Raw genomic sequence first — 16406 nt, 5'->3', positions numbered from 1 at the left:
TTTGGGAATTAAAAATGTTGTAAACCAAACAACATAAAACATTTTTGTGAATTTACAACCCTAGAGATTTGTTGTGAACCTATAAAGATTATTCATTTATTCATATTGCATGCCATTTGTACTACACTTCTTGACAGGTTGTGGTGTGTTTCCCTGTATGCATTACAATAGCATGTTGAATCATAACGGCAGAAGAAAGACACTGCGGCTGGTGACACAGCGAGGGAGTGACTTTACCTCTGGACTGTGGCAGAGGGAGTGGCGTGGAAAGAAAGAGGAGGGTGTGTGTGTGTGTGTGTGTGTGTGTGTGTGTGTGACAGAGAGAGCTTTGCTTTCACGCCTTGCTGAGCAGTGAAAGAGTATCTAACACAGGAACAAGCCCAAAGAGAACAAGTAAAAGTTAGGCAAAAAGAAGGACAGAGGGGGAGAACGAAGAGATAGAGAAAGAGTTGTCTGAAAGCAGCTTCTGTCTTCCCTCCCACCCCCTGACTGTCCTCCCTCTCTGCCCGGCCGGGAGCGAGAGGAAAAAGAAAAGCAGTGCAGAGACAGAGAGAGAGACGGAGAGGGAGCTCAACCACGTTCGCTCTTTAGCGCAGGACTCAGGAATTCCAGGACCTTTGGAGTTGTGCACACACACACACACTGATACACACACATGCTGCTTTTCTTGTGGTAATACACATCTCAGGAAGACTCAGAGGGAGTAAAAGAAAGAGACAGACAGGGGACATTAGAGAATCCTTTAAAGCCCTTTCCTGTGGACTATTTGACCATGATGGCACCTGCCAAGGGGGGAAGTGTCTAGGAGGGGCTGAGGACCGAACCGGGACGCAGGCGGAGGAATCTGCGGATGAAGGTGAGATTTACATTACCTACAGTGTCTGTGTGCCATGATATGTGAGCAGATATTGATAGGAGGGTTACGTTAATAAATAACTGATGTAGGAAGTAGTTGGTGTGTTGGGTTAACATTGTGAATGTGACTTACTGTCATACTGGAGCTGGGGAATACCCTGTGTCGGTGTTTGTGCTTTGCATTTGCTCTGACTTTGTGTCAACTCGGCTGTATTTGTGGTTTAGCATCTGTGCTGATCATTAGAGTGATTTCCTTGAGTAACATAATAGCTTGGCTGGACAGATGGAGAGTGGGTTTAAGAGGAGCACATGCAAGTGAGAACATTTTGTGGGTTACCCTCAATTGGATTTGATTAACAGATTGTTCTTCTGGGCATACATCATGAAAGGAGAACATGTTGAAAGAGTTGCGTGTGCATGTGGGGAAATGTGTGTCTTGAATGTGTGTCTTGGATGTGTTGTTTTTCCTGATGGTGGAAGTGGAGGATTGGGAGGAAATTAGTATTGCTTTTCCAGAAAATCTTTTTCAGTTGGCATTGGCTAGTCTCACAAGAGTTATGTTTTCAGTTTGAGAACACAGGGTTTGTGTTATATCTTTGAAATGTCACCTGTTTTAGTTTCAAAAGCTTTGTGCAAGGCGCAGAAGCACAATAAAGCATTCTATGAATGTTAACAGACCGATCAGAGCAGATGTGAATAAGAAACCAGTGGACATAATGACGATTACAAAGTCTTTGGTCCTTTTACACCTGCAGTTATTGTGAGACTCTCCATCCTGCCACACTCTGTCACTTTTGTTTTCTAATCTCATTTACTTCTGCCTTCGCTGCAGGTTTTTGCTAAAATCCCACATCGAATGACAGAGGCTTATCCCATGCCACTCTGCCTTTCTCTCATCCTCTCTCCCACCCCTTTTCTTTTCTCCTCCTCATCCTCTTTATGACAATCCAACTGCCTTTATAAAGCTTTAAATATCTATTCTCTTTTATGCTATTTGTAGAATCTTCTTTTTTTAGCTATCACGAGCATGTTTTGTCTGTGAGAGGGTGTATACATGTTTTAGACTCACAGGTGTGCATTTGTCATCTCACCTTTTCAGTCTAGTAATCCCAGTCTTTATTACCCCTCTGCCTCAAAACCACCTTAACCTGCAAAGTAACCCATCCATTACAATACCATTGAAGCCTACCTTAACCCTTAATTTACCTTTGCAGTGAGGAGTGGTCAGGGTGCAGAGGATGGTACAACATGGTGTAACATGATACTTATCCTGTGTTGTGTTCATTGTAATGTGGTCATCCACAAAGGCCTTTCATGTTGGTTGTTTTTTGAGATGTAGTTTAGTTAAAGCTTACCTAAGTCATGTCTTGCTAGTTTAATGGACACTCACTGGACAGTATTGTAAGCATAAATAAGGGAATTTTCAATAGTTTTAGGGCTGTCAGATTAAAATATTTAATCGCGATTAATGGCATGATGTCCATATTCGATCTGTTCTAAATGTACCTTAGAGGAACGTTTTTAATACTCTTATCAACATATGAGTGGACACATGTGCTTTAGCGAAAATGCCGCTCCTCTGTCTTCATAACAGTCAAAGCATGAGACTGAAGTTCCCACCTAGGGTCAAAATAATACGCTGTGATGTGCAGTCGACACGTTGGATGCGATCCGAATTATCTCACACATTCCCTCGTCTTCCACAATGTTAATTGTCCTGCAAGCTGTAGCCTCCGCCACCCATTTAGGTATTCGGGTATATCCAGTCTCCGATAGTGTTACGAGTTATGAGAGTGCTCTGTTTGATTCTGAAATTGTATATATTTATATAAATATATACATATATATATGTGTGTGTGTGTCCCCGCATCTGTAGCCTGTTATTGTCTCATTATACCGCACTGTGAATGAATTAAAAGTAAATATATAAGTCATCATGAACACATCTGTCCATCAGACAGAGGGCTGCTGTGCCTTCTGTCATCATTAATGGACATCTTCTCATTTCTCTAACCGCCTGCTGCTTCCCCTCCTCTCTCCTCGGTTCCCCTCCTCGGCTCCTCCGCTCCTCCGCTCGCATCTCCTGCGGGCGGGACTAAGTATCGAGCATATGAGTCGGATTAGGAGAGTCGAGGAGGGGAGTTAGAGAAATGAGAAAGGGCCCATATCTCTCGCTAGAATCTCCCACCATCCAACTAACAACAACAACAACAACAACAACAACAACAACAACGTCAAGCCTTTGGGCTCTGAAACTACGGGGGCGGGCCGAATAGAATAATTAGTGGCGTTAAAGAAAATTGCGTTAACGCGTTAACTTGACAGCCCTAGTTTTAAAGGTCCCTTGTCATGGCAGTGTGCTCCGATTGGTCGGGACCAGTCGGGACGTTGTGAATCGCGCTGAACTCCGTGGATGTGTGATTTCCTTGTTTAGCGATACACAGCGAAACACAGCCAAACTCACCCTGAGCACACACAAAGTCACAGTCAACGTAAAAACAATAAGTGTGGCTTGATATTGAGTAAGAAAAAGGTTGATAAACGCTGTGAGAATGGGTCTGCAGAGAGAATTTCGCCGCGATCCCAACTGTCTGTTATCAGCCTGCAGCCAGGGAGGAGAGATCAGCTGAGCTGCATGCACTGAGTGTGTGAGGAAGTCCGTGGATTGGTCAATTTGGACCAATCAGCTGGGGCTTAACGTAACGGCTCCGCGGACGTAACGTAACGGCTCCACGGATTGGTCCATTTCGTTCGGGGACGACATGACATCATGATGTACCCGGAGGCGTTTTGGGGAGGTATTTTCTGTTTTAGAGTTTTACTCGCTACATGGTGTACTTTGAGGGTTTTGACTGCGCAGCAGCAGCGCAGGAAGTGGAACGTTCATCCAACAACTGCGAAGGCTGCCCATACGACGCTCCGCTTCCGCAACGTTTTGAAACGCGCCTGGTGGGTTATGACGCAGGAGGAGGTCGCAGTCGCGGCGCAGCCGCAGCGCAGACGCTTCCGGTGGGATCAGGGGGTTAGACAGAAGTCAGTTTACCTAATTGCCCCTCCCCTCTGTTGCTAGCACCTAAAACTAAATTAGCTGCTGCTACTGTAGCAAGCACACCATAATCTGTGAGCAAGTTGATGGTGATTAGTTGTATTGTGGGTAATGTAGGAAGATAAAACTACATTTGCATGCATGAAGAATGCTCAATTAAAAAAATATATTAATACAAAATATTGTTGATCCTTAAAAACACATTGTAGTGCAATGCTTAATCAGTGTAGTACTCTTTTAGGACTGCTATTATTTTATGATATCTCCTCTTGAAAAGTCTGCACACACGAATACATGATAAACTTGATATTATGACCTTAGCACTTTGCGGTACTCAACTCATGAACTGACAATCGAGAGTCATATGGATTTAGAGAATCAAGACACTCTTGCTTGTCCCTTCAGGAACTTCTGCCTCAGAGAAATGTTTTAATAATTAAAAATACAATCTGCATCTGTGTTTGCACTATGTGTTACTGGCACCAAATTAATTGAAAGTAATGTAAAGTGCAGATAGGGACCAGTACTATTTCTGGCATGTTCTTGAGTTTCTTTATTGTAGATGTCACTCTAAGGCTACTGCTGCTCATGCTAACTACCCCTCTAATTGTCTTAGTAATACAAACACATTGAAACACAGCACTTCCTGTGTGTCAGAAGATGTTTCCCAGCACAGACAATCAGAAGTGTTTAGAACAGCATAAATATAACCGCTTTCACCATGTGGTCAGGTTGCACCCGCTCTTGAAGTGTGTTTAATCATTTGAGCAGCGAAGTGGACATTTATTTAACCTAACAGCTCCTGTGGGTTCAAGGTGGGTCTGCTGATTGCCTGGTGATGAATAGACCACCAAGGTAACTTTATGGTTAAAGTGGCTATACACTGATCCACTGCCACACCTTAAAACCCATTAACCCCCATCTAAACCCTTCTTCTGCGGAAAAACCCATTAACCTTCCTCTTAACCCTGAAATATCTACCAGGTCAGCAGACAGTAGATAACAATTGATGAGATTCGGAGGGTAACTTATATACATGTGCATACTGTGTAGAGCACAGGATATATTATCTTCTGAACTGTCAGGGCTGGTGCATCAGCTGGTGCTTTCCAATTTCACGTCATGTTTGTCTTTACATGTGTCTGGAGTCAAGAAGATAAGCCACAGAGAAATGATGAGGCTACGTATAGAGAGAGGTAGGGGGAGATACTGGGCAGCGATGTCAGTATTCCTTTGTTTGAAATATTTAACGAGTGTCTCTGCTCTCTTGAAATATTGACTTTTTCCTATTCAGCCAGAGGGGATAGACAGGAGCAGAGGTTGTTCCCTTATTCAAATAAAAAGCATAAGGCTGTTAACATCAAACTTTCATTAGACTCTTTTATTTATTCATTTTCTGTTTTCTTTTTCGATGCCTGATTCTTGCCCTTGATCTGTAGGTCGCGGCTAATGATGGGTAAAATGTGTATGTGTGTGTGTGTGTGTGAGGGTGGGTGTTTAACTGTATAATTTCTGAATGCGTTACAGTATACATGCACACATTTTGGAGACATTGTACCTAGTATTAACTGTATTGCTATATCCCTATATACAGTATACAAAGGAATAGATTCTTTATTTATACAAATTAAAACAAAAACTGTGTTTCATTGGTAGGTGTCCTTAAACTATTTTTTAAATATTGGTACTGTATTTATTGATTGTTACATAAAACATTGGACAAATAGATATGCATGATGACCCACAGGCAAGTATTGTCACTGCAGGGGTAATAGGATACGATGGAAGATAATAGATATGTTTTAAAGGTGTCATTTGATATGTGTAGATAACCTCCTCACATGGATGGATGGATGACAAAAGAGTTGAACCTGAGGTCAGCAAAGCTGGTTTCCCAAATCCATCACTGTGTTACAAAAGGAATAAGGGAAGTTAAGAGAGCATGCTTTCTTTAGATAACACTTTACCGGTGTTTAAGATCAACCTTTTAAGGTGAAGAGTTCTTCAAAACAACAGATAAAGAGAAAACTGCACAAGAGTAAATCAGTATTGAATATTTCTTAGAAAGAACAATCAATTATAGTATTTATTTAGAATACATATTCCTCTCTTTACAATGTGATTTGTAAGTACATAGGCAACACAGGGTTTCTAGGAGGGACGAAAGGACGAAATGTGACCAACCAAAACAATCAAATAAATTCCTCAGACGCCCTGAGGCTCCACAAGTGAAAAGCTAAGTGATGATGTCGGTCTAACAGACGTACTGATTTTAGTATAATGGATGGATCAAGATGTCAACAGATTAAACCAGAGACCCAACACACAGTAATGAGGTTAATTAGGATCAACATATCAGCACAGATGGCGTAGATACAGGATGGTTGATGGTAATGAGGCTCCATGTCATCACATAAAAGCAGATCACTCGAACGTGCTGATGGCCCGGAGTAAAGACTATCAGTTGATCTCAAGTCATCATCGAGCTGTTCTCAGTGAATGGATAGATGTGTATTGTTAGACCACTGGGTTAACTGGTCTCTGGGTTTGGTATAGCCTGATCAGGGAGGTTTTTTTAAACTATTAAAACTTCAGTTATATCTTTTACAAAATAAGAATTAATTATCCATGCTATAGGACAACATTGACCGATAATGTGCACATGTTTCAGCAACACATCCTCACTCCCAGGTCGGCCTATGTTGACGTTATGTCAAGTCCCCTGCCGGCTTTTTCCAACGCAAGGGGGGGGGCCTTAGCGTCCATTTTCAGCTTTCCGGGATGTCCATGTCAGAGGCGGATTTAGGATTGTAGGAGATCCGGGGCTTAGCCCAGGAGTTGTTGGGGGGGGGTGCAGGGGTATAGTGCTATTTTTTTTACATGTGGGGGGTGAACCAAACATCGTCGCCTCCTCTAGGGGGGTCCGGGGGCATGCTCCCCCGGGAAGATTTTTTTTAAAATATTGAAGTTAAAAGCATCAATCTGGTGCACTTTGAGAGCAACATTAACCCTACCTTAATAATACCTTAAAGGGGACATATCATGCTATATTTGAACAATATATTGTAGGGCCATACCTATATAAAGTATATAAATAGTTTTTCTTTCAAAATACCAAACAGATCCTGCATTTTAGCCATGCCTCATTTCGCTCTATTTGCTCTTTCCAGCGCTGTTTTTGCAGGGGGCTGATTCTGTGAGCTGCTCCACGCCCCCCTGCAGGAGAGGGGCACATGCTCTGAGATCAGCTGCTGGGCTGCAGCGGGGAGAAGAGGGGGAGAAAAAGAGATCTCCGTCCTCCGTGTTTTATTCTAATATTATTATATAGAGTCGTTATTCATTTGTTTTAAAGCTCAATAAATAACAAAGAAGGCCTTTGACCGGCACTTTCCTAATTTTGTCCGGAAGATTTAAACTTTAACGGACATGTTGACCGGCGAAATAAAAATCAAACTCTCCCGCACGGTCCCCTCGTTCCTTGGAAGAGCCGGAGAGGAGGGTGTTTGTCATCTGCTGGTGGACTACCGGAGAGAATTACAGCGAGGGAGGGATTGCATTGAATTACAGCAGCGGGAGCAAACTCTTGCCTCGGGGAGGGAGAAAAAGAGCCAGAGCAGAGTATAAACAGAAGGGCAACCATGCGCGGGAAGTCTTCTTCGCTGCTTTTGTGGCAGACTACAGCGCCACTTACAGGCCTGGCATATGTACTACAGCGTCTCCAGCGCAATGGCCGGCCGTGGCCCAACCCCACATTCCCCTGATAGGTGGAGAATTGACCAATAAGCGGAGCACCACTTCTGTGACGTAGAAAATAATTCAAGATCAGTCTGTATCAGATCCGTTGCAGCCCCGTTTTTAGAGATTTGGGTATGGAGGAAAAGAGAGAGGGTTGTGTTTTCTGACACTTGGTGAGTTCCCTGGAACACCGGGGACTAGGGGTGTAACGGTTCACAGAAGTCACGGTTCGGTTCGTACCTCGGTTTGGGGGTCACGGTTCGGTACAACAAGAAAAAGCAAAAAAAAGTCCCAAATGCATAATTCCAGGTTTGTTGTTATTTACTTTTGAACAGTAGTGCAAGTTTCAGTTTAAAAATAAGGAACTCTGACATTTTGAATAATTAACTGTATTAAACAGTTAAAAACAAACCACAAACAGTACCAAACACACTCAGATGGCCATAGTATCTATACTGGCTGATGTCAAACAAAAAGGTTTCATCAAGCTGTAAAACTAAAAAGAATGTCTTGAAAATATCATAAATAATAAGAAAGTGTTTCAAGTCGTTGAAAAAATATGCCAAAAGCTTCCGTTATTTATTTTGGTCTCTCGGCTTTCATGTCTATTGGCTTCTTAAAAACAGCGGGGATCAGCTGTTGAACTGCTGTTGTCTTTTGCCGGGCTCCGGTGATTGGCAAATCTGGGTGATGCCTTCTGATGTGATTTAGCATGTTTGGCGTGTGTTACCATTAGCATACTGCACCGCTATCGAACAACGCCGACACACCGTCCTCTTCCGATCCACTGCGCATTGCTTATCGTTTTATAGATTTATTCTCATCCACCATCTTTGTTTGTGACGTAAAGAGTGTAAGAGTCACGTTTCTGAATCGGGCACTCTGAGTGGATGCAGTCACAGCCAATCGGATTCAGAGTGTTGCCTGTCAGTTCCGTTGCCTGTCAGTTCCGTTGCTATGGTTCCGTTGTTATGTGTACTGAAACGAGAGCCGGTATAATTCCACACGCGAAAACAAAATAAAAATTGGAATACGTTATTTTAGTGTCTTAAAAGTAGACTGAGGTATGAAGGGTTAACGTTACATCTTAGAATACTTTTTAGTCATGTTCTGTATACATACTAACATATAAGGGTATTGACTTAGTGTGGTTTATCTTTTTGTCGCTGCTTTTAATTTAAACTGAGCTGTTGTGTTCATCAGTAAAGTGGAACTTCTGTGTGAACTATTCATATCTTAAACTGCACTGTAACTTTTTATTCATGTATTTTTTCTTTTAATGTTTCTTTTATTATCTTTTACTGTTTTTAAATGCCTTTGTCTGAATGTCTTTCATTTTTGTAAAGCACCTTGAATTGCCTTGTGTTGAAAGGTGCTATATAAATAAACTTGCCTTGCCTTGGTTACTCCATGTTTACTAGCTATAAGATTAACGTTACAGTACATCCCTCTTTTTCACTTCTTACAGCCAGAGTGCAGATATCACCATTAGATTCACAAACTTGAAACATCATCCATTTCTTCACTGCTGGTGATGACATTGTTGTCAGTTGCTGATACTGTTGCTGCTGCCGCTGCTGCTGCTGCAGCAGCTTGTGGCGCCTGCTTCGATGAAAATAACTTTCTAATATCCATAACTTTATAGGCTATTAGCTTAAAACTCCTCAGGCACTAGGAAGGATCACTTCTTCTTCAGGGCAGGGAAGGCTACGCAGTACGCAGGCTAATGTCCCGCAGCGACTGCCTCTCTGGTGGACTCCGGTACTGCACATTACTCCCGAGACATTTAAAAAAAAGAAAAATTAAAAAAAATTAAAAAAAAAATGTTTTAAGTGAAACATCCGGGGCTTTTCAGAAAACATCCGGGGCTTGAGCCCAAGTAGCCACCCCCTAGCGCCGCCTCTGGTCCATGTGCTTCTATGGACGCTCATGGAAGCACGGCATTCATTTGTGTCGACTGCCCTTAAAGGCAATGTGAGCGTGCATTCTCATTGGATAGCGGAGAATTGTACACCCGGAAGTAAATATTCCCCTTACTGACGATTGATTTTACAGTGATATCTGCACTACTCATCGACTAAAAAACACCAGATTATCCTTGTTAATTACACAACATTGATTGGTTTAAATTGTGTGCAATGCTTTTGTATTTTTCCCCTTCGATTCGGAGAAACAAATCTTTTTTCGGAGTAAATGATGGCAGAAGACACTACACTACCCAGAATCCCCAGCTATCATTTCTCCCTGCAGAAAAAGAAAACATGGCCGAACTTCGTTTTATTCTGGGTGTAAAATGCCTATTTTAAAGTTAGTTTGGCTATTAAAATGCATTTTGATGTCATTTGATGCGAGAAATATGAGTTGTTATTTCAGATTATGTGTGCAGTGGATGTACATGATCTTTAGTTTGCTAGTTATTACGAAGATTACTTCAGGAAATTGCGTCCAACGTTTTCATTGTTACCAAGGTGGTTGCTAGGGACGCTGCTATCGATATTATTTCTGTTATGTTGTGTAACTGTTTAATGGTGTTATCTTTATTGCTACCCCCTTCCCCGTCAATGTATAGTGTTGGTCCACAGCGCAAACATATTAGTTAACAAAATCCGCATCTAAAGATACGTTATTTCCCCCTGTGCAATTCCAGTCTCACATCTCACAGCACATCGTCATTAACAAATACCGGAAACAGACCGAAAACGTTTAAATAAAATAAAATAATACCTTATTCCGAGTGTGCTTGCTTTTCTCTTTGAAAGTCATCACATAACGGCATTGTAATACACGTTTCTACTGCATTAAATATTACATATCTGCCGTAGTTCTGTATTTATAGAGCCCTGATGAGAAGACAAACATGAGGAACTGAAAACGTGACGTGGATCATAAATATATCAGCCATTAAACAACATCTTACATTTCTTTTCACACAATACGTCTCTTTGCCGTATCAACACTAATTCGGCTCACTTTTATATTTGATCCAATTGGTAGATAGGCTGTATTTACACCATAAAGGTGCACAGATGATATAAAGAGACACCTGGTGGTTAAAGCATGTTATTGAATTTCATTATTTTTATTATTAGATATTAATAGGATCCCTATAAAGTATATTCATTACTCGTTATTCTCTACTAATAGTTAATTAAAGACTGTATATAATGACTATTTTGCACATCCCGTTCAAGATTTCAAGATTTTCTAAGGTTTATTGACAGATCATATAGGCCTACACAACTGTGGTGTAGTTCTGCACTGAATGAAAAACTTGGGTCACAGGTTCCTCAATAGTGCATTACAAGACATCTATCAATATTTGTGCATACCTCCAGCAATGTTAACTATGTTGAAGCACTTATTTTAACTGATATTATACATAATGTATTATGCTCTTATAAGATGTATGCAGATATTTCATCTCCGGCCTTGTCAGGTATTGAACAATCAATAAATAAAGAACACAGAATTGTTAAATATAAAACACAGAATTTGTGTGATTATACTAAATGATTTTCAAATAAACACCACTGCAGATTTAACTGTTACACATGCTGATGTAACGCAAATGTTCCAACTTGGGATCAATAAAGTATATCTTAAGCTGATCGATGGCTACTGCCATATTTGCAAAATGTGCCTATGAACCTTGACAAGTGCATGTTTCAGGCTTATCAATTAATGTAATGTAATGTAATGTTATCAATTAACAACAGGAGGGGTCACAAACATAAGTCCAGCTGTTAAATAAAGCTCTTCTGACCTTAGCTGGCGTGTGGGTATATATATTAATACTGCCCATTATGGGCACCAGCAATTTTCACCCATTTATTAATTATATGTTTTAAATGTGAGTGTTTCCTGTCCCCTAAACCTCCAGGGATGTACACAGTTTAATACTGGCAACTTCTTATTATGGGAAATACGAAAACGTCTTTTAAAACTACAACTCCCAGTAGAGACGTGCCATAGAGAACATGTTGCGAAACAGAATAGCCAGCATGTGTAGTTCTGGGGAGGGGGGGGGGGACGCGGTGGACCCGTTCAAATCCAGTTTTGAACAGTCTGCCGTGGTTCCATCCCATTTCAAGTGCTGTTCGAGGCTCGGTAACCCTCGGAGCACACTCTCCAATCACAGAGCTTGAGGACTATCACGGGGTTTGTCAAACAGAGCACATGGTGTAGTCCAAACGATAGCTGGGGATTCTGGGTAGTGTAGTGTCTTCATTGCCTTTAAGGGCAGTTGACACAAACGAATGCCGTGCTTCCATGAGCGTCCATAGAAGCACATGGACATCCCGGAAAGCTGAAAATGGACGCTAAGGGCCCCCCCCTTGCGTTGAAAATGGACGCTAAGGCCCCCCCCCTCGCGTTGAAAATGGACGCTAAGGCCCCCCCCCCTTGCGTTGGAAAAAGCCGGCAGGGGACTTGACATAACGTCAACATAGGCCGACCTGGGAGTGAGGATGTGTTGGTTTCAGAGGGATCCAAAGGTTATTTCTATCAAGATTTAAGAGTAACTTTGATAAAACCACAAAGATCAACACTGCTTTTGAATCTGTTTGAAAACGTAATCCACACTGGCAGCCGACCTCAGGCTCAGGACTGCAGATTTCCTCTTATTTAACTTCCTGATCTTCCTTTACTGTCCACTGTGCAAATATTCCCATTGGAATGCTTCAGTTTTGTTCCTCCTTGTTTTGGTGCATAGTCTCAAATTAAATGAGAAGAAATTAAGGATGGTGCATATATACTAGGGATGCCCCTTATTTTCTGCCTACTATGACTACAAACATGTCAATCATACAGTATACATGTTTACACACACACACACACACACACACACACACACACACACACACACACACACACACACACACACACACACACACACACACACACACACACACACACACACACACACACACACACACACACACATACACACGTGTCGTTTCTAATTTATCTTTCTTCCTCTAATGCTCCGCTCTGCCCAGCGGTGTTCCAGAACTGCCTCTCATTTGCCAGACTGACCTGTAATTGCACTCTCGATTTGTGCAGACACGTGCATGTCTTAGTGTGTGTGTATGTATGTGTGAGTTTGGGACTCCAGGTCCGTCCTATCCCCTCACCTTGAGCAGTCATGGAGTGTTGGAGTTGAGGTGGAATTAGGAGGATTTACACAGGAAGATAGGAAAATAACGAGATTCTCACAGCCCCTGTCACACACACACACACACATGCATTGCACACGCACACACACACGCACACACACACACACACACACACACACACACACACACACACACACACACACACACACACACACACACACACACACACACACACACACACACACACACACACACACACACACACACACACACACACACACACACACACACACACACACACACACACACACACCGACCGTGTCCCAGAGGAGTGCTCGAGGGGCTTATGCATGGGATTTTGCTGTTCTGCAGTGTGCCTGTCAGATAAGGAAGGAGACGCAGGCCCGCCTGGTGACACGCTACTGAGCGCGTGCAGTACAGCCTCCCCTACCTCCTGGTCCCTCTTTAACCTGTCACTCAAGTCACATGCCACCCTCTACTGCCACACACACACACACACACACACACACACACACACACACACACACACACACACACACACACACACACACACACACACACACACACACACACACACACACACACACACACACACACACACACACACACACACACACACACACACACACACACACACACACACACACACACACACACACACACACACACACACACACACACACACACACACACACACAGTCATTCCTTTGATACTGTTTTACTTCCTTCTTCCCCTACTCATTTTTATTTCCTTCACCTCGTCCCGCCACCTTTCTTAACAACCCCCAACTCTGTATTCACCCTCGCTTTCCTCGCCTCCTCCCACCTTTCCTCTCCCTTATGTACCCCCCTTGTTTCCCCCTCTTTGCTCCCCTCTTCTTCCTGATCTTCATCTCTTCTCCCCACCTGTAATGCTGCTATACCACTGTTCTGCAGCTGCTCAGAATCACAGATTGAAAAAATAAAAAGAGTCAAAGAAAGCAGAGAGAGAACATTTTAATTTAACATTTATTGCAGCAGTCTGTTTTACACTACTGTTGCTGTTTTTTTCAAAATGTTGTTGTTTGATGTCTTAGTTTGAGGCGAATTGTTGGGGCTGGCTAAGCTGGTGCAGTAACTATTGGTCTGTTTCATTGATGAGCTGCTTGATGAGAGACTGGCTTCCTGCCAGTGCTTACAGCTCCTCAGCATCCTCTCCACCCAGTCCTGTTAAATTGTGTACAGTACACCAACAGCCCTTCAGTCCATTGATTATCATCCTGTATTTTCTAATAAGTCCCAGATGACAGTGATATGAAAAACCCATGTCAATGGTGTCTTCAAACTGAGTTGAATTTAATAATAAATTGCATTTATTTGGCACCTGATTGCTGATTGGAGTAAACTACCACACAAAGATGTTGGCCTGACAATCAAGCACAATTTGGGGTTCAGTAACTTCCTCTTGACACTTTGAAGTGTGGACAGAGGTTACTGGGGTTTTAAACGTCAACAATGTTAAAGTGGACGACCTGCACTATATGCTGAGCCAAAGAAACAAATATTTGTCACTTTTCTCGAGAGTTATCTTATATTATTAATCGAGTCATGATTTGATATAAAATAAACACAGGCCTACTGCTGCAGCATGCTTGACAAGATTGCCTACATCTTCCATCTGTGCATTCAAGGACATTTTACAACATTCACCTTTTCTGACATCATATTCTGATCCTGTAAGTAACATTTTGCACTACAGCCTCATGTTCGATCCTGTAGGCAGTGTTACCCCCTTTGCCTACGCCCTAGTCCTCGCCCCGTCTCAACCAGCCCCCCCCCCACCACCACCACCACCATCACCGCCACCACCACACTCTTTACCGGCACCATCCCCCAGCCCTAGCCTCTTGGCAGCTCCTCTAGGCAGGCTAATTGACTCAGTCCCAGGAGGGGAGGGATCATGCCACATTTCTTATTTGGCTTCCCCTCCTCCAGATAAAAGCTACATCCCTCCATCCTTCACCCCCCTCCCACTCTAACCCCTCGGCTTCTATTCAATTAATCCCCTTTACATTTGTTTAAAAAAGTTTCACTTTTTTTTCCAGTCTAGACGGTGCAACTTACATTTTCATATGTTAAAAAACGTGACGTTTATTTTTCTTTCATAGATATATATTTTTCTTTCTTTAGCGGGCTGTTTACATGACTGACAACCCCAAAATTCAGACATAATAGACAAGTGAGTACATGAAAGGACAGATACACACACGCTCACAGTGCACAGCACCTCGCCTTTCCTCACCATGGGGTTCACCTTCAGAGAGCCTCCATCTCCCCAAACCGCACCTGGGGACTACATTTGGGCGTGTCTCAATATGTGTGTGTGTGTGTGTCTTCAAATCGAGCTTCATCCCACTAACAAGCAGAAAGACAGAGAACAAAGACATTTTGTTATTGTATCACACTTCAGAATCAGAAAAATCCATCTAAAATGTCTCCAGCGTGCCCAGTTTGGGAATTAAAAATGTTGTAAACCAAACAACATAAAACATTTTTGTGAATTTACAACCCCTAGAGATTTGTTTGTGAACCTATAAAGATTATTCATTTATTCATATTGCACTGCCATTTGTACTACACTTCTTGACAGGTTGTGTGTGTTTCCCTGTATGCATTACAAATTAAAGGCATAATAAAACTGGTTAAAATGTGTACAGTATGTGCAGGCCCGGCTCTAAGATTAAATGACTGAGGGGGCTGTTAAAAAATCAGAGGGGGTGATTTTTTTTTCACAACAACGAAAAATACTGGCAATGAATTGACACACCGAGCTTTTTTCCTTCTCACTGCTCTACAATCTTTTGCTTCTTTATTTTTATTCCGGACTTACCCCTCTCATTCGGTTCTTTTCCTCTGATCTTTAATAACAGATAGTTGATAGTTGGTAGATAGATGGCTGCACTTTGTTTAACAGACTAACATTGATTTCCTCAATTTATAAATGGACAGGCTCTGTAATTATACCATAACCTTTTCTCCTCTATCCCTTAACTCGTCTTCCTATACAGATTTACTTACCTCTAGTCAGGTCAGGATTCAAGAAACATTCCCCTTGCATGCTCCTCCTACCGACCAATCAGCTTGTTAAATGTGGATTTTAAATTACTGTCTAAAATGCTCGCTTTACGTTTGGAAACCGTGTTACCAACCATTATCTCTCCCGATCAAACCGGCTTCATCAAAAATAGGCATTCATTTTTTAACTTAAGACGACTTTTTAACACAATCTACCAACCTTCCGCAAATTCTGTACCTGAAGCTGTGATATCTTTAGATGCAGAAAAGGCATTTGATCGTTTGGAGTGGAGATATCTTTTTCACACCTTGGAGAAATTTGGCTTTGGAAAGAACTTTACCTCATGGGTGAAGCTATTGTACTCCTCTCCCCTAGCTTCAGTGAGAACGAATAATACGCACTCTGAATATTTCCCTCTCCACCGCTCCACCAGGCAGGGTTGTCCCTTGAGCCCTCTCTTATTTGCCTTAGCTATTGAGCCCCTCTCCATCGCTCTTCGTTGTGACCCCCGCATTAGAGGTATTTTCAGAAATGGGGTAGAACAGAGAGCTTCTCTTTACGCGGATGACCTTCTTCTTTA

At 42.3% G+C, this 16406-nt stretch overlaps 1 protein-coding gene across 1 annotated transcript in view; it reads left to right on the top strand.

Annotated features, from left to right (window-relative positions):
* The first annotated feature begins 326 nt into the window (after positions 1–326).
* Positions 327–16406, top strand: part of sema3b (sema domain, immunoglobulin domain (Ig), short basic domain, secreted, (semaphorin) 3B) — an 86132-nt gene continuing 70052 nt past the window's right edge. Inside the window, 1 exon segment of the mRNA XM_034086815.2 lies at positions 327–856. The gene's annotated coding sequence lies outside the window, so the exon portion shown is untranslated.

This window comes from Pseudochaenichthys georgianus, chromosome 7 (genome assembly GCF_902827115.2).
Source record: "Pseudochaenichthys georgianus chromosome 7, fPseGeo1.2, whole genome shotgun sequence".
NCBI classification, from domain to species: Eukaryota; Metazoa; Chordata; class Actinopteri; order Perciformes; family Channichthyidae; genus Pseudochaenichthys; species Pseudochaenichthys georgianus.
Note: the sequence above shows the minus strand (reverse complement) of the source record. Positions and strands in the feature narration are given on the sequence as shown.